Here is a 23,974-nt window from a genome sequence, read left to right as displayed (position 1 = left end):
GAGGCATCTACAGTGCCGGCAAAAAAAATCTTTACAACTTCAACGAAACCACAAAATCTTAACGTTCAAGTGTTTTATTGTGGATATTTCGTTACAATTAGTATTTTAATTAATTAGTATTGATATTTACATTTTACTAAGCCAGCTTTGCTATTATATAGTTTTTGATTATCTCCTTCATTGTGTGAACTTTTAAGAAGTGAAATCATGATGCGGATATTACACGTAAAGTTTTTTTTTACTGCACAAATGTAAAGATTTTTTTTGCCGCCACTGTACCACCAAGAATCACCACATGTGGGAAAAATTCATCCCACAAAAACAGAATGGTTGCATTTGCGCATGTTTCCAGTCCTTCCTGTATTGGTTAATCCTACAAACATGGCCGGTTAGCTCAGTTGGTCAAATCGTGGTGTTAATAAAACCAAAATTGGGGGTTTGATCCCTGTACGGGCTGGGAATGGCTCCTTAAAGGTCACCTTCACAAGTAGGTCTATGTCTGAAGTAGGTTTCTTCTTATTCAGCAGTTTCTTAGTTGCAACATGTTTTGGATGGCAATAAAGTGTTTTAGAGACTGGTTTTGGATATTTCTCAATGTTTTTGTGAATTTTTTCTGAAAGAACTTGACTCTCTCTGTATAAAATACATCGCTGTGAACAGGATTTGAACCTGTGCGGGAAAACCCCATTGGATTTCGAGTCCAACGCCTTAACCAAGTCCAGTGAGTTGGGTCTTCCATTTACTAACTAAGCTGTGGGAGGGTTTCCTCACCAGCAAATTGCCTTACAGACAGCGACAGGTCTGATGTGAGGTTTCTGAGGAGGAAAGAGAAAAGGTCAATCTCTTGGGACATATGGAACATAACTAATTTCATACTTCTTTTCAAGTGGAATGAGCGAACGGGTCGGATGACAAGACGGCACTGAAGGGTTTCCGCTAAGGTTTTTTGATTTATCTGGAGTGCTTTAGTGGTTGCTTTTGTATATATCACAATGACATATATATATATGTACATGATAGTACATGATATGGTAAAATGGCTAGTGTAATTCAAAGCTACAACTTGTCTTGTAGAAAGCAAGCCCTCATGCGGCTACATCTACAGAAAAATAAAGAAAGTTATGGCTTTTTGCACAAATGAAAGCGCAAAAATGGAAAATGAGCAGAGCCCACAGTGGTTCACATCATCACTCACATACCTCATGTTTACTTTCTAGTCATGTGGTGTCAGAGGACAAGACGCAACCAATCCTCGTTAGTATAGTGGCAAGTATCCCCGCCTGTCACGCGGGAGACCAGGGTTCGATTCCCTGACGGGGAGATTTATTATATTCTTACTCTGGACTCTGGAACTCTGGAACGAAAACTTAATTCTTCCAACAATATATTTTTATTCACAAGCTGTTTATATTTTATTGTTTGATTGTCACTCATTACAGAGGCATCTACAGTGCCGGCAAAAAAAATCTTTACAACTTCAACGAAACCACAAAATCTTAACGTTCAAGTGTTTTATTGTGGATATTTCGTTACAATTAGTATTTTAATTAATTAGTATTGATATTTACATTTTACTAAGCCAGCTTTGCTATTATATAGTTTTTGATTATCTCCTTCATTGTGTGCACTTTTAAGAAGTGAAATCATGATGCGGATTTTACACGTAAAGTTTTTTTTTACTGCACAAATGTAAAGATTTTTTTTGCCGCCACTGTACCACCAAGAATCACCACATGTGGGAAAAATTCATCCCACAAAAACAGAATGGTTGCATTTGCGCATGTTTCCAGTCCTTCCTGTATTGGTTAATCCTACAAACATGGCCGGTTAGCTCAGTTGGTCAAATCGTGGTGTTAATAAAACCAAAATTGGGGGTTTGATCCCTGTACGGGCTGGGAATGGCTCCTTAAAGGTCACCTTCACAAGTAGGTCTATGTCTGAAGTAGGTTTCTTCTTATTCAGCAGTTTCTTAGTTGCAACATGTTTTGGATGGCAATAAAGTGTTTTAGAGACTGGTTTTGGATATTTCTCAATGTTTTTGTGAATTTTTTCTGAAAGAACTTGACTCTCTCTGTATAAAATACATCGCTGTGAACAGGATTTGAACCTGTGCGGGAAAACCCCATTGGATTTCGAGTCCAACGCCTTAACCAAGTCCAGTGAGTTGGGTCTTCCATTTACTAACTAAGCTGTGGGAGGGTTTCCTCACCAGCAAATTGCCTTACAGACAGCGACAGGTCTGATGTGAGGTTTCTGAGGAGGAAAGAGAAAAGGTCAATCTCTTGGGACATATGGAACATAACTAATTTCATACTTCTTTTCAAGTGGAATGAGCGAACGGGTCGGATGACAAGACGGCACTGAAGGGTTTCCGCTAAGGTTTTTTGATTTATCTGGAGTGCTTTAGTGGTTGGTTTTGTATATATCACAATGACATATATATATATGTACATGATAGTACATGATATGGTAAAATGGCTAGTGTAATTCAAAGCTACAACTTGTCTTGTAGAAAGCAAGCCCTCATGCGGCTACATCTACAGAAAAATAAAGAAAGTTATGGCTTTTTGCACAAATGAAAGCGCAAAAATGGAAAATGAGCAGAGCCCACAGTGGTTCACATCATCACTCACATACCTCATGTTTACTTTCTAGTCATGTGGTGTCAGAGGACAAGACGCAACCAATCCTCGTTAGTATAGTGGCAAGTATCCCCGCCTGTCACGCGGGAGACCAGGGTTCGATTCCCTGACGGGGAGATTTATTATATTCTTACTCTGGACTCTGGACTCTGGAACTCTGGAACGAAAACTTAATTCTTCCAACAATATATTTTTATTCACAAGCTGTTTATATTTTATTGTTTGATTGTCACTCATTACAGAGGCATCTACAGTGCCGGCAAAAAAAATCTTTACAACTTCAACGAAACCACAAAATCTTAACGTTCAAGTGTTTTATTGTGGATATTTCGTTACAATTAGTATTTTAATTAATTAGTATTGATATTTACATTTTACTAAGCCAGCTTTGCTATTATATAGTTTTTGATTATCTCCTTCATTGTGTGAACTTTTAAGAAGTGAAATCATGATGCGGATATTACACGTAAAGTTTTTTTTACTGCACAAATGTAAAGATTTTTTTTGCCGCCACTGTACCACCAAGAATCACCACATGTGGGAAAAATTCATCCCACAAAAACAGAATGGTTGCATTTGCGCATGTTTCCAGTCCTTCCTGTATTGGTTAATCCTACAAACATGGCCGGTTAGCTCAGTTGGTCAAATCGTGGTGTTAATAAAACCAAAATTGGGGGTTTGATCCCTGTACGGGCTGGGAATGGCTCCTTAAAGGTCACCTTCACAAGTAGGTCTATGTCTGAAGTAGGTTTCTTCTTATTCAGCAGTTTCTTAGTTGCAACATGTTTTGGATGGCAATAAAGTGTTTTAGAGACTGGTTTTGGATATTTCTCAATGTTTTTGTGAATTTTTTCTGAAAGAACTTGACTCTCTCTGTATAAAATACATCGCTGTGAACAGGATTTGAACCTGTGCGGGAAAACCCCATTGGATTTCGAGTCCAACGCCTTAACCAAGTCCAGTGAGTTGGGTCTTCCATTTACTAACTAAGCTGTGGGAGGGTTTCCTCACCAGCAAATTGCCTTACAGACAGCGACAGGTCTGATGTGAGGTTTCTGAGGAGGAAAGAGAAAAGGTCAATCTCTTGGGACATATGGAACATAACTAATTTCATACTTCTTTTCAAGTGGAATGAGCGAACGGGTCGGATGACAAGACGGCACTGAAGGGTTTCCGCTAAGGTTTTTTGATTTATCTGGAGTGCTTTAGTGGTTGGTTTTGTATATATCACAATGACATATATATATATGTACATGATAGTACATGATATGGTAAAATGGCTAGTGTAATTCAAAGCTACAACTTGTCTTGTAGAAAGCAAGCCCTCATGCGGCTACATCTACAGAAAAATAAAGAAAGTTATGGCTTTTTGCACAAATGAAAGCGCAAAAATGGAAAATGAGCAGAGCCCACAGTGGTTCACATCATCACTCACATACCTCATGTTTACTTTCTAGTCATGTGGTGTCAGAGGACAAGACGCAACCAATCCTCGTTAGTATAGTGGCAAGTATCCCTGCCTGTCACGCGGGAGACCAGGGTTCGATTCCCTGACGGGGAGATTTATTATATTCTTACTCTGGACTCTGGACTCTGGAACTCTGGAACGAAAACTTAATTCTTCCAACAATATATTTTTATTCACAAGCTGTTTATATTTTATTGTTTGATTGTCACTCATTACAGAGGCATCTACAGTGCCGGCAAAAAAAATCTTTACAACTTCAACGAAACCACAAAATCTTAACGTTCAAGTGTTTTATTGTGGATATTTCGTTACAATTAGTATTTTAATTAATTAGTATTGATATTTACATTTTACTAAGCCAGCTTTGCTATTATATAGTTTTTGATTATCTCCTTCATTGTGTGAACTTTTAAGAAGTGAAATCATGATGCGGATATTACACGTAAAGTTTTTTTTACTGCACAAATGTAAAGATTTTTTTTGCCGCCACTGTACCACCAAGAATCACCACATGTGGGAAAAATTCATCCCACAAAAACAGAATGGTTGCATTTGCGCATGTTTCCAGTCCTTCCTGTATTGGTTAATCCTACAAACATGGCCGGTTAGCTCAGTTGGTCAAATCGTGGTGTTAATAAAACCAAAATTGGGGGTTTGATCCCTGTACGGGCTGGGAATGGCTCCTTAAAGGTCACCTTCACAAGTAGGTCTATGTCTGAAGTAGGTTTCTTCTTATTCAGCAGTTTCTTAGTTGCAACATGTTTTGGATGGCAATAAAGTGTTTTAGAGACTGGTTTTGGATATTTCTCAATGTTTTTGTGAATTTTTTCTGAAAGAACTTGACTCTCTCTGTATAAAATACATCGCTGTGAACAGGATTTGAACCTGTGCGGGAAAACCCCATTGGATTTCGAGTCCAACGCCTTAACCAAGTCCAGTGAGTTGGGTCTTCCATTTACTAACTAAGCTGTGGGAGGGTTTCCTCACCAGCAAATTGCCTTACAGACAGCGACAGGTCTGATGTGAGGTTTCTGAGGAGGAAAGAGAAAAGGTCAATCTCTTGGGACATATGGAACATAACTAATTTCATACTTCTTTTCAAGTGGAATGAGCGAACGGGTCGGATGACAAGACGGCACTGAAGGGTTTCCGCTAAGGTTTTTTGATTTATCTGGAGTGCTTTAGTGGTTGGTTTTGTATATATCACAATGACATATATATATATGTACATGATAGTACATGATATGGTAAAATGGCTAGTGTAATTCAAAGCTACAACTTGTCTTGTAGAAAGCAAGCCCTCATGCGGCTACATCTACAGAAAAATAAAGAAAGTTATGGCTTTTTGCACAAATGAAAGCGCAAAAATGGAAAATGAGCAGAGCCCACAGTGGTTCACATCATCACTCACATACCTCATGTTTACTTTCTAGTCATGTGGTGTCAGAGGACAAGACGCAACCAATCCTCGTTAGTATAGTGGCAAGTATCCCTGCCTGTCACGCGGGAGACCAGGGTTCGATTCCCTGACGGGGAGATTTATTATATTCTTACTCTGGACTCTGGACTCTGGAACTCTGGAACGAAAACTTAATTCTTCCAACAATATATTTTTATTCACAAGCTGTTTATATTTTATTGTTTGATTGTCACTCATTACAGAGGCATCTACAGTGCCGGCAAAAAAAATCTTTACAACTTCAACGAAACCACAAAATCTTAACGTTCAAGTGTTTTATTGTGGATATTTCGTTACAATTAGTATTTTAATTAATTAGTATTGATATTTACATTTTACTAAGCCAGCTTTGCTATTATATAGTTTTTGATTATCTCCTTCATTGTGTGAACTTTTAAGAAGTGAAATCATGATGCGGATATTACACGTAAAGTTTTTTTTTACTGCACAAATGTAAAGATTTTTTTTGCCGCCACTGTACCACCAAGAATCACCACATGTGGGAAAAATTCATCCCACAAAAACAGAATGGTTGCATTTGCGCATGTTTCCAGTCCTTCCTGTATTGGTTAATCCTACAAACATGGCCGGTTAGCTCAGTTGGTCAAATCGTGGTGTTAATAAAACCAAAATTGGGGGTTTGATCCCTGTACGGGCTGGGAATGGCTCCTTAAAGGTCACCTTCACAAGTAGGTCTATGTCTGAAGTAGGTTTCTTCTTATTCAGCAGTTTCTTAGTTGCAACATGTTTTGGATGGCAATAAAGTGTTTTAGAGACTGGTTTTGGATATTTCTCAATGTTTTTGTGAATTTTTTCTGAAAGAACTTGACTCTCTCTGTATAAAATACATCGCTGTGAACAGGATTTGAACCTGTGCGGGAAAACCCCATTGGATTTCGAGTCCAACGCCTTAACCAAGTCCAGTGAGTTGGGTCTTCCATTTACTAACTAAGCTGTGGGAGGGTTTCCTCACCAGCAAATTGCCTTACAGACAGCGACAGGTCTGATGTGAGGTTTCTGAGGAGGAAAGAGAAAAGGTCAATCTCTTGGGACATATGGAACATAACTAATTTCATACTTCTTTTCAAGTGGAATGAGCGAACGGGTCGGATGACAAGACGGCACTGAAGGGTTTCCGCTAAGGTTTTTTGATTTATCTGGAGTGCTTTAGTGGTTGCTTTTGTATATATCACAATGACATATATATATATGTACATGATAGTACATGATATGGTAAAATGGCTAGTGTAATTCAAAGCTACAACTTGTCTTGTAGAAAGCAAGCCCTCATGCGGCTACATCTACAGAAAAATAAAGAAAGTTATGGCTTTTTGCACAAATGAAAGCGCAAAAATGGAAAATGAGCAGAGCCCACAGTGGTTCACATCATCACTCACATACCTCATGTTTACTTTCTAGTCATGTGGTGTCAGAGGACAAGACGCAACCAATCCTCGTTAGTATAGTGGCAAGTATCCCCGCCTGTCACGCGGGAGACCAGGGTTCGATTCCCTGACGGGGAGATTTATTATATTCTTACTCTGGACTCTGGAACTCTGGAACGAAAACTTAATTCTTCCAACAATATATTTTTATTCACAAGCTGTTTATATTTTATTGTTTGATTGTCACTCATTACAGAGGCATCTACAGTGCCGGCAAAAAAAATCTTTACAACTTCAACGAAACCACAAAATCTTAACGTTCAAGTGTTTTATTGTGGATATTTCGTTACAATTAGTATTTTAATTAATTAGTATTGATATTTACATTTTACTAAGCCAGCTTTGCTATTATATAGTTTTTGATTATCTCCTTCATTGTGTGCACTTTTAAGAAGTGAAATCATGATGCGGATTTTACACGTAAAGTTTTTTTTTACTGCACAAATGTAAAGATTTTTTTTGCCGCCACTGTACCACCAAGAATCACCACATGTGGGAAAAATTCATCCCACAAAAACAGAATGGTTGCATTTGCGCATGTTTCCAGTCCTTCCTGTATTGGTTAATCCTACAAACATGGCCGGTTAGCTCAGTTGGTCAAATCGTGGTGTTAATAAAACCAAAATTGGGGGTTTGATCCCTGTACGGGCTGGGAATGGCTCCTTAAAGGTCACCTTCACAAGTAGGTCTATGTCTGAAGTAGGTTTCTTCTTATTCAGCAGTTTCTTAGTTGCAACATGTTTTGGATGGCAATAAAGTGTTTTAGAGACTGGTTTTGGATATTTCTCAATGTTTTTGTGAATTTTTTCTGAAAGAACTTGACTCTCTCTGTATAAAATACATCGCTGTGAACAGGATTTGAACCTGTGCGGGAAAACCCCATTGGATTTCGAGTCCAACGCCTTAACCAAGTCCAGTGAGTTGGGTCTTCCATTTACTAACTAAGCTGTGGGAGGGTTTCCTCACCAGCAAATTGCCTTACAGACAGCGACAGGTCTGATGTGAGGTTTCTGAGGAGGAAAGAGAAAAGGTCAATCTCTTGGGACATATGGAACATAACTAATTTCATACTTCTTTTCAAGTGGAATGAGCGAACGGGTCGGATGACAAGACGGCACTGAAGGGTTTCCGCTAAGGTTTTTTGATTTATCTGGAGTGCTTTAGTGGTTGGTTTTGTATATATCACAATGACATATATATATATGTACATGATAGTACATGATATGGTAAAATGGCTAGTGTAATTCAAAGCTACAACTTGTCTTGTAGAAAGCAAGCCCTCATGCGGCTACATCTACAGAAAAATAAAGAAAGTTATGGCTTTTTGCACAAATGAAAGCGCAAAAATGGAAAATGAGCAGAGCCCACAGTGGTTCACATCATCACTCACATACCTCATGTTTACTTTCTAGTCATGTGGTGTCAGAGGACAAGACGCAACCAATCCTCGTTAGTATAGTGGCAAGTATCCCCGCCTGTCACGCGGGAGACCAGGGTTCGATTCCCTGACGGGGAGATTTATTATATTCTTACTCTGGACTCTGGACTCTGGAACTCTGGAACGAAAACTTAATTCTTCCAACAATATATTTTTATTCACAAGCTGTTTATATTTTATTGTTTGATTGTCACTCATTACAGAGGCATCTACAGTGCCGGCAAAAAAAATCTTTACAACTTCAACGAAACCACAAAATCTTAACGTTCAAGTGTTTTATTGTGGATATTTCGTTACAATTAGTATTTTAATTAATTAGTATTGATATTTACATTTTACTAAGCCAGCTTTGCTATTATATAGTTTTTGATTATCTCCTTCATTGTGTGAACTTTTAAGAAGTGAAATCATGATGCGGATATTACACGTAAAGTTTTTTTTACTGCACAAATGTAAAGATTTTTTTTGCCGCCACTGTACCACCAAGAATCACCACATGTGGGAAAAATTCATCCCACAAAAACAGAATGGTTGCATTTGCGCATGTTTCCAGTCCTTCCTGTATTGGTTAATCCTACAAACATGGCCGGTTAGCTCAGTTGGTCAAATCGTGGTGTTAATAAAACCAAAATTGGGGGTTTGATCCCTGTACGGGCTGGGAATGGCTCCTTAAAGGTCACCTTCACAAGTAGGTCTATGTCTGAAGTAGGTTTCTTCTTATTCAGCAGTTTCTTAGTTGCAACATGTTTTGGATGGCAATAAAGTGTTTTAGAGACTGGTTTTGGATATTTCTCAATGTTTTTGTGAATTTTTTCTGAAAGAACTTGACTCTCTCTGTATAAAATACATCGCTGTGAACAGGATTTGAACCTGTGCGGGAAAACCCCATTGGATTTCGAGTCCAACGCCTTAACCAAGTCCAGTGAGTTGGGTCTTCCATTTACTAACTAAGCTGTGGGAGGGTTTCCTCACCAGCAAATTGCCTTACAGACAGCGACAGGTCTGATGTGAGGTTTCTGAGGAGGAAAGAGAAAAGGTCAATCTCTTGGGACATATGGAACATAACTAATTTCATACTTCTTTTCAAGTGGAATGAGCGAACGGGTCGGATGACAAGACGGCACTGAAGGGTTTCCGCTAAGGTTTTTTGATTTATCTGGAGTGCTTTAGTGGTTGGTTTTGTATATATCACAATGACATATATATATATGTACATGATAGTACATGATATGGTAAAATGGCTAGTGTAATTCAAAGCTACAACTTGTCTTGTAGAAAGCAAGCCCTCATGCGGCTACATCTACAGAAAAATAAAGAAAGTTATGGCTTTTTGCACAAATGAAAGCGCAAAAATGGAAAATGAGCAGAGCCCACAGTGGTTCACATCATCACTCACATACCTCATGTTTACTTTCTAGTCATGTGGTGTCAGAGGACAAGACGCAACCAATCCTCGTTAGTATAGTGGCAAGTATCCCTGCCTGTCACGCGGGAGACCAGGGTTCGATTCCCTGACGGGGAGATTTATTATATTCTTACTCTGGACTCTGGACTCTGGAACTCTGGAACGAAAACTTAATTCTTCCAACAATATATTTTTATTCACAAGCTGTTTATATTTTATTGTTTGATTGTCACTCATTACAGAGGCATCTACAGTGCCGGCAAAAAAAATCTTTACAACTTCAACGAAACCACAAAATCTTAACGTTCAAGTGTTTTATTGTGGATATTTCGTTACAATTAGTATTTTAATTAATTAGTATTGATATTTACATTTTACTAAGCCAGCTTTGCTATTATATAGTTTTTGATTATCTCCTTCATTGTGTGCACTTTTAAGAAGTGAAATCATGATGCGGATTTTACACGTAAAGTTTTTTTTTACTGCACAAATGTAAAGATTTTTTTTGCCGCCACTGTACCACCAAGAATCACCACATGTGGGAAAAATTCATCCCACAAAAACAGAATGGTTGCATTTGCGCATGTTTCCAGTCCTTCCTGTATTGGTTAATCCTACAAACATGGCCGGTTAGCTCAGTTGGTCAAATCGTGGTGTTAATAAAACCAAAATTGGGGGTTTGATCCCTGTACGGGCTGGGAATGGCTCCTTAAAGGTCACCTTCACAAGTAGGTCTATGTCTGAAGTAGGTTTCTTCTTATTCAGCAGTTTCTTAGTTGCAACATGTTTTGGATGGCAATAAAGTGTTTTAGAGACTGGTTTTGGATATTTCTCAATGTTTTTGTGAATTTTTTCTGAAAGAACTTGACTCTCTCTGTATAAAATACATCGCTGTGAACAGGATTTGAACCTGTGCGGGAAAACCCCATTGGATTTCGAGTCCAACGCCTTAACCAAGTCCAGTGAGTTGGGTCTTCCATTTACTAACTAAGCTGTGGGAGGGTTTCCTCACCAGCAAATTGCCTTACAGACAGCGACAGGTCTGATGTGAGGTTTCTGAGGAGGAAAGAGAAAAGGTCAATCTCTTGGGACATATGGAACATAACTAATTTCATACTTCTTTTCAAGTGGAATGAGCGAACGGGTCGGATGACAAGACGGCACTGAAGGGTTTCCGCTAAGGTTTTTTGATTTATCTGGAGTGCTTTAGTGGTTGGTTTTGTATATATCACAATGACATATATATATATGTACATGATAGTACATGATATGGTAAAATGGCTAGTGTAATTCAAAGCTACAACTTGTCTTGTAGAAAGCAAGCCCTCATGCGGCTACATCTACAGAAAAATAAAGAAAGTTATGGCTTTTTGCACAAATGAAAGCGCAAAAATGGAAAATGAGCAGAGCCCACAGTGGTTCACATCATCACTCACATACCTCATGTTTACTTTCTAGTCATGTGGTGTCAGAGGACAAGACGCAACCAATCCTCGTTAGTATAGTGGCAAGTATCCCCGCCTGTCACGCGGGAGACCAGGGTTCGATTCCCTGACGGGGAGATTTATTATATTCTTACTCTGGACTCTGGACTCTGGAACTCTGGAACGAAAACTTAATTCTTCCAACAATATATTTTTATTCACAAGCTGTTTATATTTTATTGTTTGATTGTCACTCATTACAGAGGCATCTACAGTGCCGGCAAAAAAAATCTTTACAACTTCAACGAAACCACAAAATCTTAACGTTCAAGTGTTTTATTGTGGATATTTCGTTACAATTAGTATTTTAATTAATTAGTATTGATATTTACATTTTACTAAGCCAGCTTTGCTATTATATAGTTTTTGATTATCTCCTTCATTGTGTGAACTTTTAAGAAGTGAAATCATGATGCGGATATTACACGTAAAGTTTTTTTTACTGCACAAATGTAAAGATTTTTTTTGCCGCCACTGTACCACCAAGAATCACCACATGTGGGAAAAATTCATCCCACAAAAACAGAATGGTTGCATTTGCGCATGTTTCCAGTCCTTCCTGTATTGGTTAATCCTACAAACATGGCCGGTTAGCTCAGTTGGTCAAATCGTGGTGTTAATAAAACCAAAATTGGGGGTTTGATCCCTGTACGGGCTGGGAATGGCTCCTTAAAGGTCACCTTCACAAGTAGGTCTATGTCTGAAGTAGGTTTCTTCTTATTCAGCAGTTTCTTAGTTGCAACATGTTTTGGATGGCAATAAAGTGTTTTAGAGACTGGTTTTGGATATTTCTCAATGTTTTTGTGAATTTTTTCTGAAAGAACTTGACTCTCTCTGTATAAAATACATCGCTGTGAACAGGATTTGAACCTGTGCGGGAAAACCCCATTGGATTTCGAGTCCAACGCCTTAACCAAGTCCAGTGAGTTGGGTCTTCCATTTACTAACTAAGCTGTGGGAGGGTTTCCTCACCAGCAAATTGCCTTACAGACAGCGACAGGTCTGATGTGAGGTTTCTGAGGAGGAAAGAGAAAAGGTCAATCTCTTGGGACATATGGAACATAACTAATTTCATACTTCTTTTCAAGTGGAATGAGCGAACGGGTCGGATGACAAGACGGCACTGAAGGGTTTCCGCTAAGGTTTTTTGATTTATCTGGAGTGCTTTAGTGGTTGGTTTTGTATATATCACAATGACATATATATATATGTACATGATAGTACATGATATGGTAAAATGGCTAGTGTAATTCAAAGCTACAACTTGTCTTGTAGAAAGCAAGCCCTCATGCGGCTACATCTACAGAAAAATAAAGAAAGTTATGGCTTTTTGCACAAATGAAAGCGCAAAAATGGAAAATGAGCAGAGCCCACAGTGGTTCACATCATCACTCACATACCTCATGTTTACTTTCTAGTCATGTGGTGTCAGAGGACAAGACGCAACCAATCCTCGTTAGTATAGTGGCAAGTATCCCCGCCTGTCACGCGGGAGACCAGGGTTCGATTCCCTGACGGGGAGATTTATTATATTCTTACTCTGGACTCTGGAACTCTGGAATGAAAACTTAATTCTTCCAACAATATATTTTTATTCACAAGCTGTTTATATTTTATTGTTTGATTGTCACTCATTACAGAGGCATCTACAGTGCCGGCAAAAAAAATCTTTACAACTTCAACGAAACCACAAAATCTTAACGTTCAAGTGTTTTATTGTGGATATTTCGTTACAATTAGTATTTTAATTAATTAGTATTGATATTTACATTTTACTAAGCCAGCTTTGCTATTATATAGTTTTTGATTATCTCCTTCATTGTGTGCACTTTTAAGAAGTGAAATCATGATGCGGATATTACACGTAAAGTTTTTTTTTACTGCACAAATGTAAAGATTTTTTTTGCCGCCTCTGTACCACCAAGAATCACCACATGTGGGAAAAATTCATCCCACAAAAACAGAATGGTTGCATTTGCGCATGTTTCCAGTCCTTCCTGTATTGGTTAATCCTACAAACATGGCCGGTTAGCTCAGTTGGTCAAATCGTGGTGTTAATAAAACCAAAATTGGGGGTTTGATCCCTGTACGGGCTGGGAATGGCTCCTTAAAGGTCACCTTCACAAGTAGGTCTATGTCTGAAGTAGGTTTCTTCTTATTCAGCAGTTTCTTAGTTGCAACATGTTTTGGATGGCAATAAAGTGTTTTAGAGACTGGTTTTGGATATTTCTCAATGTTTTTGTGAATTTTTTCTGAAAGAACTTGACTCTCTCTGTATAAAATACATCGCTGTGAACAGGTTTTGAACCTGTGCGGGAAAACCCCATTGGATTTCGAGTCCAACGCCTTAACCAAGTCCAGTGAGTTGGGTCTTCCATTTACTAACTAAGCTGTGGGAGGGTTTCCTCACCAGCAAATTGCCTTACAGACAGCGACAGGTCTGATGTGAGGTTTCTGAGGAGGAAAGAGAAAAGGTCAATCTCTTGGGACATATGGAACATAACTAATTTCATACTTCTTTTCAAGTGGAATGAGCGAACGGGTCGGATGACAAGACGGCACTGAAGGGTTTCCGCTAAGGTTTTTTGATTTATCTGGAGTGCTTTAGTGGTTGGTTTTGTATATATCACAATGACATATATATATATGTACATGATAGTACATGATATGGTAAAATGGCTAGTGTAATTCAAAGCTACAACTTGTCTTGTAGAAAGCAAGCCCTCATGCGGCTACATCTACAGAAAAATAAAGAAAGTTATGGCTTTTTGCACAAATGAAAGCGCAAAAATGGAAAATGAGCAGAGCCCACAGTGGTTCACATCATCACTCACATACCTCATGTTTACTTTCTAGTCATGTGGTGTCAGAGGACAAGACGCAACCAATCCTCGTTAGTATAGTGGCAAGTATCCCCGCCTGTCACGCGGGAGACCAGGGTTCGATTCCCTGACGGGGAGATTTATTATATTCTTACTCTGGACTCTGGACTCTGGAACTCTGGAACGAAAACTTAATTCTTCCAACAATATATTTTTATTCACAAGCTGTTTATATTTTATTGTTTGATTGTCACTCATTACAGAGGCATCTACAGTGCCGGCAAAAAAAATCTTTACAACTTCAACGAAACCACAAAATCTTAACGTTCAAGTGTTTTATTGTGGATATTTCGTTACAATTAGTATTTTAATTAATTAGTATTGATATTTACATTTTACTAAGCCAGCTTTGCTATTATATAGTTTTTGATTATCTCCTTCATTGTGTGAACTTTTAAGAAGTGAAATCATGATGCGGATATTACACGTAAAGTTTTTTTTACTGCACAAATGTAAAGATTTTTTTTGCCGCCACTGTACCACCAAGAATCACCACATGTGGGAAAAATTCATCCCACAAAAACAGAATGGTTGCATTTGCGCATGTTTCCAGTCCTTCCTGTATTGGTTAATCCTACAAACATGGCCGGTTAGCTCAGTTGGTCAAATCGTGGTGTTAATAAAACCAAAATTGGGGGTTTGATCCCTGTACGGGCTGGGAATGGCTCCTTAAAGGTCACCTTCACAAGTAGGTCTATGTCTGAAGTAGGTTTCTTCTTATTCAGCAGTTTCTTAGTTGCAACATGTTTTGGATGGCAATAAAGTGTTTTAGAGACTGGTTTTGGATATTTCTCAATGTTTTTGTGAATTTTTTCTGAAAGAACTTGACTCTCTCTGTATAAAATACATCGCTGTGAACAGGATTTGAACCTGTGCGGGAAAACCCCATTGGATTTCGAGTCCAACGCCTTAACCAAGTCCAGTGAGTTGGGTCTTCCATTTACTAACTAAGCTGTGGGAGGGTTTCCTCACCAGCAAATTGCCTTACAGACAGCGACAGGTCTGATGTGAGGTTTCTGAGGAGGAAAGAGAAAAGGTCAATCTCTTGGGACATATGGAACATAACTAATTTCATACTTCTTTTCAAGTGGAATGAGCGAACGGGTCGGATGACAAGACGGCACTGAAGGGTTTCCGCTAAGGTTTTTTGATTTATCTGGAGTGCTTTAGTGGTTGGTTTTGTATATATCACAATGACATATATATATATGTACATGATAGTACATGATATGGTAAAATGGCTAGTGTAATTCAAAGCTACAACTTGTCTTGTAGAAAGCAAGCCCTCATGCGGCTACATCTACAGAAAAATAAAGAAAGTTATGGCTTTTTGCACAAATGAAAGCGCAAAAATGGAAAATGAGCAGAGCCCACAGTGGTTCACATCATCACTCACATACCTCATGTTTACTTTCTAGTCATGTGGTGTCAGAGGACAAGACGCAACCAATCCTCGTTAGTATAGTGGCAAGTATCCCCGCCTGTCACGCGGGAGACCAGGGTTCGATTCCCTGACGGGGAGATTTATTATATTCTTACTCTGGACTCTGGAACTCTGGAATGAAAACTTAATTCTTCCAACAATATATTTTTATTCACAAGCTGTTTATATTTTATTGTTTGATTGTCACTCATTACAGAGGCATCTACAGTGCCGGCAAAAAAAATCTTTACAACTTCAACGAAACCACAAAATCTTAACGTTCAAGTGTTTTATTGTGGATATTTCGTTACAATTAGTATTTTAATTAATTAGTATTGATATTTACATTTTACTAAGCCAGCTTTGCTATTATATAGTTTTTGATTATCTCCTTCATTGTGTGCACTTTTAAGAAGTGAAATCATGATGCGGATATTACACGTAAAGTTTTTTTTTACTGCACAAATGTAAAGATTTTTTTTGCCGCCTCTGTACCACCAAGAATCACCACATGTGGGAAAAATTCATCCCACAAAAACAGAATGGTTGCATTTGCGCATGTTTCCAGTCCTTCCTGTATTGGTTAATCCTACAAACATGGCCGGTTAGCTCAGTTGGTCAAATCGTGGTGTTAATAAAACCAAAATTGGGGGTTTGATCCCTGTACGGGCTGGGAATGGCTCCTTAAAGGTCACCTTCACAAGTAGGTCTATGTCTGAAGTAGGTTTCTTCTTATTCAGCAGTTTCTTAGTTGCAACATGTTTTGGATGGCAATAAAGTGTTTTAGAGACTGGTTTTGGATATTTCTCAATGTTTTTGTGAATTTTTTCTGAAAGAACTTGACTCTCTCTGTATAAAATACATCGCTGTGAACAGGTTTTGAACCTGTGCGGGAAAACCCCATTGGATTTCGAGTCCAACGCCTTAACCAAGTCCAGTGAGTTGGGTCTTCCATTTACTAACTAAGCTGTGGGAGGGTTTCCTCACCAGCAAATTGCCTTACAGACAGCGACAGGTCTGATGTGAGGTTTCTGAGGAGGAAAGAGAAAAGGTCAATCTCTTGGGACATATGGAACATAACTAATTTCATACTTCTTTTCAAGTGGAATGAGCGAACGGGTCGGATGACAAGACGGCACTGAAGGGTTTCCGCTAAGGTTTTTTGATTTATCTGGAGTGCTTTAGTGGTTGGTTTTGTATATATCACAATGACATATATATATATGTACATGATAGTACATGATATGGTAAAATGGCTAGTGTAATTCAAAGCTACAACTTGTCTTGTAGAAAGCAAGCCCTCATGCGGCTACATCTACAGAAAAATAAAGAAAGTTATGGCTTTTTGCACAAATGAAAGCGCAAAAATGGAAAATGAGCAGAGCCCACAGTGGTTCACATCATCACTCACATACCTCATGTTTACTTTCTAGTCATGTGGTGTCAGAGGACAAGACGCAACCAATCCTCGTTAGTATAGTGGCAAGTATCCCCGCCTGTCACGCGGGAGACCAGGGTTCGATTCCCTGACGGGGAGATTTATTATATTCTTACTCTGGACTCTGGACTCTGGAACTCTGGAACGAAAACTTAGTTCTTCCAACAATATATTTTTATTCACAAGCTGTTTATATTTTATTGTTTGATTGTCACTCATTACAGAGGCATCTACAGTGCCGGCAAAAAAAATCTTTACAACTTCAACGAAACCACAAAATCTTAACGTTCAAGTGTTTTATTGTGGATATTTCGTTACAATTAGTATTTTAATTAATTAGTATTGATATTTACATTTTACTAAGCCAGCTTTGCTATTATATAGTTTTTGATTATCTCCTTCATTGTGTGCACTTTTAAGAAGTGAAATCATGATGCGGATTTTACACGTAAAGTTTTTTTTACTGCACAAATGTAAAGATTTTTTTTGCCGCCACTGTACCACCAAGAATCACCACATGTGGGAAAAATTCATCCCACAAAAACAGAATGGTTGCATTTGCGCATGTTTCCAGTCCTTCCTGTATTGGTTAATCCTACAAACATGGCCGGTTAGCTCAGTTGGTCAAATCGTGGTGTTAATAAAACCAAAATTGGGGGTTTGATCCCTGTACGGGCTGGGAATGGCTCCTTAAAGGTCACCTTCACAAGTAGGTCTATGTCTGAAGTAGGTTTCTTCTTATTCAGCAGTTTCTTAGTTGCAACATGTTTTGGATGGCAATAAAGTGTTTTAGAGACTGGTTTTGGATATTTCTCAATGTTTTTGTGAATTTTTTCTGAAAGAACTTGACTCTCTCTGTATAAAATACATCGCTGTGAACAGGATTTGAACCTGTGCGGGAAAACCCCATTGGATTTCGAGTCCAACGCCTTAACCAAGTCCAGTGAGTTGGGTCTTCCATTTACTAACTAAGCTGTGGGAGGGTTTCCTCACCAGCAAATTGCCTTACAGACAGCGACAGGTCTGATGTGAGGTTTCTGAGGAGGAAAGAGAAAAGGTCAATCTCTTGGGACATATGGAACATAACTAATTTCATACTTCTTTTCAAGTGGAATGAGCGAACGGGTCGGATGACAAGACGGCACTGAAGGGTTTCCGCTAAGGTTTTTTGATTTATCTGGAGTGCTTTAGTGGTTGGTTTTGTATATATCACAATGACATATATATATATGTACATGATAGTACATGATATGGTAAAATGGCTAGTGTAATTCAAAGCTACAACTTGTCTTGTAGAAAGCAAGCCCTCATGCGGCTACATCTACAGAAAAATAAAGAAAGTTATGGCTTTTTGCACAAATGAAAGCGCAAAAATGGAAAATGAGCAGAGCCCACAGTGGTTCACATCATCACTCACATACCTCATGTTTACTTTCTAGTCATGTGGTGTCAGAGGACAAGACGCAACCAATCCTCGTTAGTATAGTGGCAAGTATCCCCGCCTGTCACGCGGGAGACCAGGGTTCGATTCCCTGACGGGGAGATTTATTATATTCTTACTCTGGACTCTGGAACTCTGGAACGAAAACTTAATTCTTCCAACAATATATTTTTATTCACAAGCTGTTTATATTTTATTGTTTGATTGTCACTCATTACAGAGGCATCTACAGTGCCGGCAAAAAAAATCTTTACAACTTCAACGAAACCACAAAATCTTAACGTTCAAGTGTTTTATTGTGGATATTTCGTTACAATTAGTATTTTAATTAATTAGTATTGATATTTACATTTTACTAAGCCAGCTTTGCTATTATATAGTTTTTGATTATCTCCTTCATTGTGTGCACTTTTAAGAAGTGAAATCATGATGCGGATTTTACACGTAAAGTTTTTTTTTACTGCACAAATGTAAAGATTTTTTTTGCCGCCTCTGTACCACCAAGAATCACCACATGTGGGAAAAATTCATCCCACAAAAACAGAATGGTTGCATTTGCGCATGTTTCCAGTCCTTCCTGTATTGGTTAATCCTACAAACATGGCCGGTTAGCTCAGTTGGTCAAATCGTGGTGTTAATAAAACCAAAATTGGGGGTTTGATCCCTGTACGGGCTGGGAATGGCTCCTTAAAGGTCACCTTCACAAGTAGGTCTATGTCTGAAGTAGGTTTCTTCTTATTCAGCAGTTTCTTAGTTGTAACATGTTTTGGATGGCAATAAAGTGTTTTAGAGACTGGTTTTGGATATTTCTCAATGTTTTTGTGAATTTTTTCTGAAAGAACTTGACTCTCTCTGTATAAAATACATCGCTGTGAACAGGATTTGAACCTGTGCGGGAAAACCCCATTGGATTTCGAGTCCAACGCCTTAACCAAGTCCAGTGAGTTGGGTCTTCCATTTACTAACTAAGCTGTGGGAGGGTTTCCTCACCAGCAAATTGCCTTACAGACAGCGACAGGTCTGATGTGAGGTTTCTGAGGAGGAAAGAGAAAAGGTCAATCTCTTGGGACATATGGAACATAACTAATTTCATACTTCTTTTCAAGTGGAATGAGCGAACGGGTCGGATGACAAGACGGCACTGAAGGGTTTCCGCTAAGGTTTTTTGATTTATCTGGAGTGCTTTAGTGGTTGGTTTTGTATATATCACAATGACATATATATATATGTACATGATAGTACATGATATGGTAAAATGGCTAGTGTAATTCAAAGCTACAACTTGTCTTGTAGAAAGCAAGCCCTCATGCGGCTACATCTACAGAAAAATAAAGAAAGTTATGGCTTTTTGCACAAATGAAAGCGCAAAAATGGAAAATGAGCAGAGCCCACAGTGGTTCACATCATCACTCACATACCTCATGTTTACTTTCTAGTCATGTGGTGTCAGAGGACAAGACGCAACCAATCCTCGTTAGTATAGTGGCAAGTATCCCCGCCTGTCACGCGGGAGACCAGGGTTCGATTCCCTGACGGGGAGATTTATTATATTCTTACTCTGGACTCTGGAACTCTGGAACGAAAACTTAATTCTTCCAACAATATATTTTTATTCACAAGCTGTTTATATTTTATTGTTTGATTGTCACTCATTACAGAGGCATCTACAGTGCCGGCAAAAAAAATCTTTACAACTTCAACGAAACCACAAAATCTTAACGTTCAAGTGTTTTATTGTGGATATTTCGTTACAATTAGTATTTTAATTAATTAGTATTGATATTTACATTTTACTAAGCCAGCTTTGCTATTATATAGTTTTTGATTATCTCCTTCATTGTGTGCACTTTTAAGAAGTGAAATCATGATGCGGATTTTACACGTAAAGTTTTTTTTTACTGCACAAATGTAAAGATTTTTTTTGCCGCCTCTGTACCACCAAGAATCACCACATGTGGGAAAAATTCATCCCACAAAAACAGAATGGTTGCATTTGCGCATGTTTCCAGTCCTTCCTGTATTGGTTAATCCTACAAACATGGCCGGTTAGCTCAGTTGGTCAAATCGTGGTGTTAATAAAACCAAAATTGGGGGTTTGATCCCTGTACGGGCTGGGAATGGCTCCTTAAAGGTCACCTTCACAAGTAGGTCTATGTCTGAAGTAGGTTTCTTCTTATTCAGCAGTTTCTTAGTTGTAACATGTTTTGGATGGCAATAAAGTGTTTTAGAGACTGGTTTTGGATATTTCTCAATGTTTTTGTGAATTTTTTCTGAAAGAACTTGACTCTCTCTGTATAAAATACATCGCTGTGAACAGGATTTGAACCTGTGCGGGAAAACCCCATTGGATTTCGAGTCCAACGCCTTAACCAAGTCCAGTGAGTTGGGTCTTCCATTTACTAACTAAGCTGTGGGAGGGTTTCCTCACCAGCAAATTGCCTTACAGACAGCGACAGGTCTGATGTGAGGTTTCTGAGGAGGAAAGAGAAAAGGTCAATCTCTTGGGACATATGGAACATAACTAATTTCATACTTCTTTTCAAGTGGAATGAGCGAACGGGTCGGATGACAAGACGGCACTGAAGGGTTTCCGCTAAGGTTTTTTGATTTATCTGGAGTGCTTTAGTGGTTGGTTTTGTATATATCACAATGACATATATATATATGTACATGATAGTACATGATATGGTAAAATGGCTAGTGTAATTCAAAGCTACAACTTGTCTTGTAGAAAGCAAGCCCTCATGCGGCTACATCTACAGAAAAATAAAGAAAGTTATGGCTTTTTGCACAAATGAAAGCGCAAAAATGGAAAATGAGCAGAGCCCACAGTGGTTCACATCATCACTCACATACCTCATGTTTACTTTCTAGTCATGTGGTGTCAGAGGACAAGACGCAACCAATCCTCGTTAGTATAGTGGCAAGTATCCCCGCCTGTCACGCGGGAGACCAGGGTTCGATTCCCTGACGGGGAGATTTATTATATTCTTACTCTGGACTCTGGACTCTGGAACTCTGGAACGAAAACTTAATTCTTCCAACAATATATTTTTATTCACAAGCTGTTTATATTTTATTGTTTGATTGTCACTCATTACAGAGGCATCTACAGTGCCGGCAAAAAAAATCTTTACAACTTCAACGAAACCACAAAATCTTAACGTTCAAGTGTTTTATTGTGGATATTTCGTTACAATTAGTATTTTAATTAATTAGTATTGATATTTACATTTTACTAAGCCAGCTTTGCTATTATATAGTTTTTGATTATCTCCTTCATTGTGTGCACTTTTAAGAAGTGAAATCATGATGCGGATTTTACACGTAAAGTTTTTTTTACTGCACAAATGTAAAGATTTTTTTTGCCGCCACTGTACCACCAAGAATCACCACATGTGGGAAAAATTCATCCCACAAAAACAGAATGGTTGCATTTGCGCATGTTTCCAGTCCTTCCTGTATTGGTTAATCCTACAAACATGGCCGGTTAGCTCAGTTGGTCAAATCGTGGTGTTAATAAAACCAAAATTGGGGGTTTGATCCCTGTACGGGCTGGGAATGGCTCCTTAAAGGTCACCTTCACAAGTAGGTCTATGTCTGAAGTAGGTTTCTTCTTATTCAGCAGTTTCTTAGTTGCAACATGTTTTGGATGGCAATAAAGTGTTTTAGAGACTGGTTTTGGATATTTCTCAATGTTTTTGTGAATTTTTTCTGAAAGAACTTGACTCTCTCTGTATAAAATACATCGCTGTGAACAGGATTTGAACCTGTGCGGGAAAACCCCATTGGATTTCGAGTCCAACGCCTTAACCAAGTCCAGTGAGTTGGGTCTTCCATTTACTAACTAAGCTGTGGGAGGGTTTCCTCACCAGCAAATTGCCTTACAGACAGCGACAGGTCTGATGTGAGGTTTCTGAGGAGGAAAGAGAAAAGGTCAATCTCTTGGGACATATGGAACATAACTAATTTCATACTTCTTTTCAAGTGGAATGAGCGAACGGGTCGGATGACAAGACGGCACTGAAGGGTTTCCGCTAAGGTTTTTTGATTTATCTGGAGTGCTTTAGTGGTTGGTTTTGTATATATCACAATGACATATATATATATGTACATGATAGTACATGATATGGTAAAATGGCTAGTGTAATTCAAAGCTACAACTTGTCTTGTAGAAAGCAAGCCCTCATGCGGCTACATCTACAGAAAAATAAAGAAAGTTATGGCTTTTTGCACAAATGAAAGCGCAAAAATGGAAAATGAGCAGAGCCCACAGTGGTTCACATCATCACTCACATACCTCATGTTTACTTTCTAGTCATGTGGTGTCAGAGGACAAGACGCAACCAATCCTCGTTAGTATAGTGGCAAGTATCCCCGCCTGTCACGCGGGAGACCAGGGTTCGATTCCCTGACGGGGAGATTTATTATATTCTTACTCTGGACTCTGGAACTCTGGAACGAAAACTTAATTCTTCCAACAATATATTTTTATTCACAAGCTGTTTATATTTTATTGTTTGATTGTCACTCATTACAGAGGCATCTACAGTGCCGGCAAAAAAAATCTTTACAACTTCAACGAAACCACAAAATCTTAACGTTCAAGTGTTTTATTGTGGATATTTCGTTACAATTAGTATTTTAATTAATTAGTATTGATATTTACATTTTACTAAGCCAGCTTTGCTATTATATAGTTTTTGATTATCTCCTTCATTGTGTGCACTTTTAAGAAGTGAAATCATGATGCGGATTTTACACGTAAAGTTTTTTTTTACTGCACAAATGTAAAGATTTTTTTTGCCGCCTCTGTACCACCAAGAATCACCACATGTGGGAAAAATTCATCCCACAAAAACAGAATGGTTGCATTTGCGCATGTTTCCAGTCCTTCCTGTATTGGTTAATCCTACAAACATGGCCGGTTAGCTCAGTTGGTCAAATCGTGGTGTTAATAAAACCAAAATTGGGGGTTTGATCCCTGTACGGGCTGGGAATGGCTCCTTAAAGGTCACCTTCACAAGTAGGTCTATGTCTGAAGTAGGTTTCTTCTTATTCAGCAGTTTCTTAGTTGTAACATGTTTTGGATGGCAATAAAGTGTTTTAGAGACTGGTTTTGGATATTTCTCAATGTTTTTGTGAATTTTTTCTGAAAGAACTTGACTCTCTCTGTATAAAATACATCGCTGTGAACAGGATTTGAACCTGTGCGGGAAAACCCCATTGGATTTCGAGTCCAACGCCTTAACCAAGTCCAGTGAGTTGGGTCTTCCATTTACTAACTAAGCTGTGGGAGGGTTTCCTCACCAGCAAATTGCCTTACAGACAGCGACAGGTCTGATGTGAGGTTTCTGAGGAGGAAAGAGAAAAGGTCAATCTCTTGGGACATATGGAACATAACTAATTTCATACTTCTTTTCAAGTGGAATGAGCGAACGGGTCGGAT

At 38.6% G+C, this 23,974-nt stretch overlaps 16 non-coding genes across 16 annotated transcripts; all 16 read left to right on the top strand.

Annotated features, from left to right (window-relative positions):
- Positions 1 to 1,249: 1,249 nt before the first annotated feature.
- TRNAD-GUC (transfer RNA aspartic acid (anticodon GUC)) lies at positions 1,250 to 1,321 on the top strand. The gene has a single exon. It is a non-coding gene; the product is annotated as a tRNA-Asp (tRNA).
- A 1,366-nt stretch (positions 1,322 to 2,687) lies between these two features.
- TRNAD-GUC (transfer RNA aspartic acid (anticodon GUC)) lies at positions 2,688 to 2,759 on the top strand. Its single transcript has one exon. It is a non-coding gene; the product is annotated as a tRNA-Asp (tRNA).
- Positions 2,760 to 4,131: 1,372 nt separating this feature from the next.
- On the top strand, positions 4,132 to 4,203 carry TRNAD-GUC (transfer RNA aspartic acid (anticodon GUC)). The gene has a single exon. It is a non-coding gene; the product is annotated as a tRNA-Asp (tRNA).
- A 1,372-nt stretch (positions 4,204 to 5,575) lies between these two features.
- TRNAD-GUC (transfer RNA aspartic acid (anticodon GUC)) lies at positions 5,576 to 5,647 on the top strand. Its single transcript has one exon. It is a non-coding gene; the product is annotated as a tRNA-Asp (tRNA).
- Positions 5,648 to 7,020: 1,373 nt separating this feature from the next.
- Positions 7,021 to 7,092, top strand: TRNAD-GUC (transfer RNA aspartic acid (anticodon GUC)). The gene has a single exon. It is a non-coding gene; the product is annotated as a tRNA-Asp (tRNA).
- A 1,366-nt stretch (positions 7,093 to 8,458) lies between these two features.
- Positions 8,459 to 8,530, top strand: TRNAD-GUC (transfer RNA aspartic acid (anticodon GUC)). The gene has a single exon. It is a non-coding gene; the product is annotated as a tRNA-Asp (tRNA).
- Positions 8,531 to 9,902: 1,372 nt separating this feature from the next.
- On the top strand, positions 9,903 to 9,974 carry TRNAD-GUC (transfer RNA aspartic acid (anticodon GUC)). The gene has a single exon. It is a non-coding gene; the product is annotated as a tRNA-Asp (tRNA).
- A 1,373-nt stretch (positions 9,975 to 11,347) lies between these two features.
- TRNAD-GUC (transfer RNA aspartic acid (anticodon GUC)) lies at positions 11,348 to 11,419 on the top strand. Its single transcript has one exon. It is a non-coding gene; the product is annotated as a tRNA-Asp (tRNA).
- A 1,372-nt stretch (positions 11,420 to 12,791) lies between these two features.
- TRNAD-GUC (transfer RNA aspartic acid (anticodon GUC)) lies at positions 12,792 to 12,863 on the top strand. The gene has a single exon. It is a non-coding gene; the product is annotated as a tRNA-Asp (tRNA).
- Positions 12,864 to 14,229: 1,366 nt separating this feature from the next.
- On the top strand, positions 14,230 to 14,301 carry TRNAD-GUC (transfer RNA aspartic acid (anticodon GUC)). Its single transcript has one exon. It is a non-coding gene; the product is annotated as a tRNA-Asp (tRNA).
- A 1,372-nt stretch (positions 14,302 to 15,673) lies between these two features.
- On the top strand, positions 15,674 to 15,745 carry TRNAD-GUC (transfer RNA aspartic acid (anticodon GUC)). Its single transcript has one exon. It is a non-coding gene; the product is annotated as a tRNA-Asp (tRNA).
- Positions 15,746 to 17,111: 1,366 nt separating this feature from the next.
- Positions 17,112 to 17,183, top strand: TRNAD-GUC (transfer RNA aspartic acid (anticodon GUC)). Its single transcript has one exon. It is a non-coding gene; the product is annotated as a tRNA-Asp (tRNA).
- A 1,372-nt stretch (positions 17,184 to 18,555) lies between these two features.
- TRNAD-GUC (transfer RNA aspartic acid (anticodon GUC)) lies at positions 18,556 to 18,627 on the top strand. Its single transcript has one exon. It is a non-coding gene; the product is annotated as a tRNA-Asp (tRNA).
- A 1,366-nt stretch (positions 18,628 to 19,993) lies between these two features.
- On the top strand, positions 19,994 to 20,065 carry TRNAD-GUC (transfer RNA aspartic acid (anticodon GUC)). The gene has a single exon. It is a non-coding gene; the product is annotated as a tRNA-Asp (tRNA).
- A 1,366-nt stretch (positions 20,066 to 21,431) lies between these two features.
- Positions 21,432 to 21,503, top strand: TRNAD-GUC (transfer RNA aspartic acid (anticodon GUC)). Its single transcript has one exon. It is a non-coding gene; the product is annotated as a tRNA-Asp (tRNA).
- Positions 21,504 to 22,875: 1,372 nt separating this feature from the next.
- Positions 22,876 to 22,947, top strand: TRNAD-GUC (transfer RNA aspartic acid (anticodon GUC)). Its single transcript has one exon. It is a non-coding gene; the product is annotated as a tRNA-Asp (tRNA).
- The last annotated feature ends 1,027 nt before the right edge of the window (positions 22,948 to 23,974 follow it).

Source organism: Phyllobates terribilis, unplaced genomic scaffold (assembly GCF_046119375.1).
Source record: "Phyllobates terribilis strain yellow unplaced genomic scaffold, ASM4611937v1 Scaffold_11__3_contigs__length_659146591, whole genome shotgun sequence".
NCBI lineage: Eukaryota > Metazoa > Chordata > Amphibia > Anura > Dendrobatidae > Phyllobates > Phyllobates terribilis.
Note: the sequence above shows the minus strand (reverse complement) of the source record. Positions and strands in the feature narration are given on the sequence as shown.